Genomic DNA, 6,000 nt, shown 5'->3' with positions numbered 1-6,000 from the left:
GGAATTAGGGTTTATAGCTTCCGGGTAGCTTTCATTTATATAAATTAAAATTATGAGACAACAGGAAAAGACATGGAAGAATGGAAGTTTTGTTACTTGTGACATCTCACTGCACATTGTTTTAATGTAACTAATTTGTTTTAAATTATTCTTTGAAACACTTCCTACTATTGTTAGCATGGAGCCAATCATAATTCAACAGCAGAAGACCTTTGTTGTTTAACAGTATTGGTTTACTTATCCCACTCAAGGAAGACTAGTGGTGTGCTGATAAATGTTTAACAGCTGGCTTTCCAAAGGGGAACAAAACAAAAAAAAAACTCAAAAACAAAAGCATTACGTGTAGCATCTGAAAAGATATAGGGTACAAATGATCCCAGCAGGATGTTCTAACTTCATAGCCTAAAGTCAACTGGCTTTTGATACTTCTAAAAACTTAACAGTACGCTGCACCCATGTCTGACTCCCACATGCCACTGTAAAAATACTGTGTTACTTATTTGTATTTTCTGTAAGTAAGTGAAATTCTTCTGTAATGAAAGTAAAACGGGAAAGGTTCCCCTGTCCCCCGCAGGCCTGTGACAGGGGGAGTGGCTCGCTTCTTCAGTGCCTGGCTGTTCAAACCTCTAGGGGGAGCATACAGGCGAGCGGAATGAGGGGCTCCGACCCCACAGCAGTGTCTGGGGGTGAATGCTTACCGCTCCTGAAGCCCCAGTGGGCGTGCGTTACAGGGTGCTCTTTTAGTTTAGCTGTCCATAGGCGGCTTGTGTTAGCTCAATTAGACCCTCTGCCTTATCGCAAAAACAGAGGGCTTTCTGTATCCTAGAGTTCTTGCCTTGGTGTCCTGGAAGAATCAGATCACGCCTGGGCTTGGAGAATGAGTGCAAGGTGTTACTGAATGGTGGAAGCTTTTAGCAAGGTGGATGGGGAGGACAGAAGCGGGACGGAGTGGGAAGGTGGTTTTCCCCTGGAGTTGGACTACTCAGCGGTCCGGGCTCTCTCCTGTCTGCGTTGGCCAATCTCCACATCATTCCGCCAGTCGATGGCCTGCTGGCCTGCCAGCGTCTGTCAGTGTGCTCTTTCGCTGGCATGCTACCCTAGACGTCTTTTCGATGTCCAGCCACTTGTGTGTTCTTCCGCTGATGTGTTTCTCTCGACGTCCAGCCTCATGTGTGTCTTGCCCACTAGGGTCTCGGGGTTTCTACAGGCACAGGATGGGGGTGTGGCAGGACAGGGTGGTGGTTTTGGGAAACGTAACGTTTGGGTGTGAAGGCAGGAGTGCCTGTCCTGACCTAGGTACTTAGGCACAGGCCCGAGAGTGGAGCCCAAGCCAGGGACCCCCTTTCTCTACCCAGCATTTCCCTGCTCCCCTCCCATATCAAAAGAGCTGAAAATGATGCTAACCTACAAGAGAAGGTAACAGTTCTCTCTACAAGAGTGGATTGTTTGGAATGGCTCTTTGAGTTATGTCATAGAATTCTGGAGCTAGGAGGACTTATTTTTATTTTTATTTTTATTTTTTTACATTTCTAAACTTTTATTTACAGTGACATATTAATGGGGTGCAGTGTGATGTTTCAGTGCATATGTGCATTGTATAATGATCAAATTGGGGTAATTAGCATATCTATCACTTTAAACATTTACCACTTCTTTGTGATGATAAATTGAAAATTCTCTTCTAGTTATATTACTATTAGTTGTTATTATTATTTGAGACTGAGTCTCGTTCTGTTGCCCAGGCTGAAGTGCAGTGACAAAATCTGGGCTCACTGCAACCTCCCGCCTCCCAGGTTTAAGTGATTCTTGTGCCTCAGCCTCCTGAGTAGCAGAGATTGTAGGCATGTGCCACCACGCCCAGTTTAAGTTTTGCATTTTTAGTGGAGACAGGGTTTCATCATGTTGGCCAGGCTAGTCTTGAACTCCTGACCTTGGGTGATCTGCCCAACTTGGCCTCCCAAAGTGCTGGGATTATAGGCGTAAGCCACCATGCCCAGACTTCTTCTAGCTATCTTGTAGCATATAATATACTGTGCTAAAAGACAAACTTCAGCTAAATTAAATTTGAAAGAGTTTAATTGAACAATGAACGATTCATGAATTAGAAAGTCTTTCGAACCAGAATAGGCTCAGAGACTCCAGTGCAGGCACCTGGTGGAAGAAGATTTATGGACAGAAAAAGGAAAGTGACATGCAAAACAGGGAAGTGAGGTACAGAAACAACTGGATTGATTACAGCTCAACATTTGCCTTATTCGAACATGGTTGGAGCAGTTGACCAACATGGTAGGAGTTTTGTTTGGCCAAAACTTGGTAATTGGCACAAGTGTAGGCTACCCAGTCTGTTTACACCTCCATGTGTTATAGTTCACAATGTAGAGAAAAACCTTTAGGTTGAACTTAAATATGTAAGAAGGCAGCTTTAGGCTAAACTTGATTTAACAACTGTTATTAGCTATAGTCACCCTAGTGTGTAAAAGAACACCAGAATTTCTTCTTCCTATCTAACTGTAACTTTGTACCTGTTGACCATCCTCTCCCCATCTTCCCCTATCGCCTAGCCTCTGGTAACCACTATCCTATTTTCTACTTCTACGAGATCACCTGAGGAGGACTTTTGAAAACCTTGGGTTCTGTATCTTCATGTTGAAGACACTAAGACCCAGAAGAGAGTGATTTTTTTTTTCAAGGTGGCAATGGCAGCAGTAAGACTCAGACCAGATCTACTGAGCTTCCAGCTCTGCGTTCTTTCCATTAACTTACTCTTTTTTTGTATTTAATGGCTCACACAAATTATTTTGATTTGCTTGGTTTCTTCTTGCTCTTGATAGAAGTAGTTTGCTGCTCAGTTGTTATAATCAACTGTCCAATCTCAGGAGAATTAAGACATGAGTCAGTAAATGGTTTCTTATTTCTTTAGTGCATATAGATAATGACTATGAAATCTAAAAAACCAAAAAGGTAAAATTCCACAGAAGGAGTATGTACCCTTTTAACTGTGATGTTCCTCTCCACTTTACCACTTCAGATCTCAGCCAAACATACAATGATGGGCATTCCTTTGGATCTACAGTTTTGATCTTTTATCACTTTTAACTAGAAAGTCGGCCGGGCGCGGTGGCTCAAGCCTGTAATCCCAGCACTTTGGGAGGCCGAGACGGGCGGATCACGAGGTCAGGAGATCGAGACCATCCTGGCTAACACGGTGAAACCCCGTCTCTACTAAAAATACAAAAAATTAGCCGGGCGCGGTGGCGGGCGCCTGTAGTCCCAGCTACTCGGGAGGCTGAGGCAGGAGAATGGCGTAAACCCGGGAGGCGGAGCTTGCAGTGAGCTGAGATCCGGCCACTGCACTCCAGCCTGGGTGACAGAGCAAGACTCCGTCTCAAAAAAAAAAAAAAAAAAAAAAAAAAAAAAAGTCATTCTAACATTTCTGCTATAAAGCCCCTTGCTAGTATTACCTTTAGCTGTTGCTACCCTATATAAATATTACACTACAAGACTAGTGAATTATTTACCTCCAAGTCAGTTTTCATCCAATACTTCTCTGTTTAAAACCAACAAGAAAGGGCTGCTTTTCACCCAACCCAATAAATCCCAAACTTCTTAACCTAAACCCCTGACAACAGGAATTGAATGTGCTTTGCTCCCCTATATCTTTAGTGCTTCCTTATATCACAGCGCCTGGCTCAGGCCAGTATTATTAATCATGTATTGTCTTGTGCACCCACATGTGCCCTGTGAGTGGGTACTATTGGTGTTCCCACTTTATACTTGAAGAAATAAGTGCAAGAAACTTTCCCCCACACTCACAGTTAGTTGGCAACATCACCTAGACTTGAACCCAGCTTTTCAGATTATATTTTAAATGCCATGCCAAACTACCCTCTTGAATATTCTGATGCCCTGTCCCAGTATGAAGTGCTCTCCCTAGTTTGGTACAAGCACATCTACCTAGGTTCTCTCTCTCTCTAAGTCTCTGAGTGAAGTCTTGATATCAGGCACCCTGGTCCTCTCAGGATGGCCTAAATAGGCTGTAGAAATCCTCTATGCCTGTGCTACAACTGTCTCTCTTGCCCTTATCATTGGATTTCCCCTTTTTTACTTTAAACAGCATCTTAACCTTCCTTCAAGGCTGTTCTTTAGCCACCTTGACCTCGGCCTCTCCTCTTCAGACTGCTGTCTTCTCCTCAGCTCCATACACTGCTTGTGTTTCTGGACTCCCCAGGCAGTTTCAGGCCTCCCCAGGCAGTTTATCACTTTGAATGAGGACGAGCATTAGGTGTCTTTTTATATCCATTGCAATCTGTACACTATCATAACCATTTTATAATACTTAGTATATGTTAGTGATAATTTTATTTGCCAATCGTTCAGGCCTTCATAGGTATCTTGACGGTACCTCAAAAGTGAGAGATTCTGGAGAGGAACATTGCATTTCAAGATGCTTTTGATGAGTGATATTTGATAGAGACAATAAAGAACAATTCACCTGTGAAGAGAAAACTATCCTAAGGACACATGACTGAACCTTTCAGAGTGAGGCAACAGTAGCAGAAAAATAACAGGATTAGAGTGGATAACAAGCTAAATGGGAATCAGTAACATGCCTTTATGAACCACGCATAAATAAAAGCATAGCAGGCCAGAAGTCTGTGCTAATCCTCTTGTTAGATTTAGCATAGGTCTGACTTTCTTAGAAAAAAATTCGGTAGCTTCTGAGTTTCTCTCTCTCTACCGAAGTGATGAGGAAAGAACTGTGACAGTAGGAATTTAGATGATATATTAGAAAGATATCTGAAACAAAAAGAAGCATAAAATTCATTCAACTTTCTGCCTTTTGAAAATCATCTAAGCTGTAGTTACCGTTTTGCAAAGTCTACCATCAAACCCAACCAGAAGAGGTTTTAGTCTCGTCTACAGTTTCTTTCAGTTCGCAAGCTCCTTGTCAACACTGTTTTGGCTGCAAAAATCTGGTTGTCAGGAACTTCCGCACAAGACTCAATCTCAAACTGTATGGCTGTGATCTATGTACAGACATTCTTGCTCCATTCTCTGTCTCAATAGTGGCTTCATCTGAGGCAGCAAGGGCCAGCCCTGAAGGCCAATGAAGCTCCTAATTTAAAGTTCATATTTATATATTACCTTATTACATATTACCTTGTGAAAATCCTTGTATCCTTGCCTTTGAATTGCTAAATCAAATTTGTTTCTAGCTGCTTGAAGCTGGTACACTTAACGTAAAAGGTCTCCTATGGGGATGGTGAAGTCTTTAGTCCTACAAAGGAGCCTCTTTGGGTTACATGATGGTGATTAATGTTAGTAAATATTTTGGATGTGTTAGGAATTTCTTTCACTTGTTCAAGTATTACTTGTTCTTTCATATGGTTTTATTTATTTTTATTTTTATTTTTTTTGAGACAGAGTCTCCACTGCCCAGGGTGGAGTACAGGGGCACGATCCTGGCTCACTGCAGCAACCTCCACCTGCTGGGTTCAAGTGATTCTCCTGTCTCAGCCTCCCAAGTAGCTGAGATTACAGGTGCCCATCACTATGTCCAGCTAATTTTTGTATTTTTAGTAGAGACGGGGTTTTGCCATGTTGACCAGGCTGGTCTTGAACTCCTGACCTCAGGTGATCTGCCTGCCTTGTCCTCCCAAAGTGCTGGGATTACAGGTGTGAGCAACCATGCCCAGACTTTCATATGGTTTTATAAGAAATAGACACATAATTAACCTTCAGTGATTTGGCAGTGTATGAGGTATTTCACACTCATTCCATCTGATAACTTTTTGAAGTGATATTATTATACTTTTCTTAATAGATGAGGAAGCGTAAGTTAAATATCTATTCAATGAGAAACAGCTAACAACTGCTTGACTTTATGATCTTTCTGCTGTATTACGGAGCCACATATAATCTTCTCTTTGACCAGGTCAGTGAATTTGATCTTAAGTGTTCAGATTTTTCCATGAGACTTGTAGTAAAAGTCTTCAGCAA

Source organism: Macaca fascicularis, chromosome 5, assembly GCF_037993035.2.
Source record: "Macaca fascicularis isolate 582-1 chromosome 5, T2T-MFA8v1.1".
Classification (NCBI taxonomy): domain Eukaryota; kingdom Metazoa; phylum Chordata; class Mammalia; order Primates; family Cercopithecidae; genus Macaca; species Macaca fascicularis.
The sequence above is the reverse complement of the archived record's forward strand: the minus strand, read 5'-3'. Positions refer to the sequence as shown.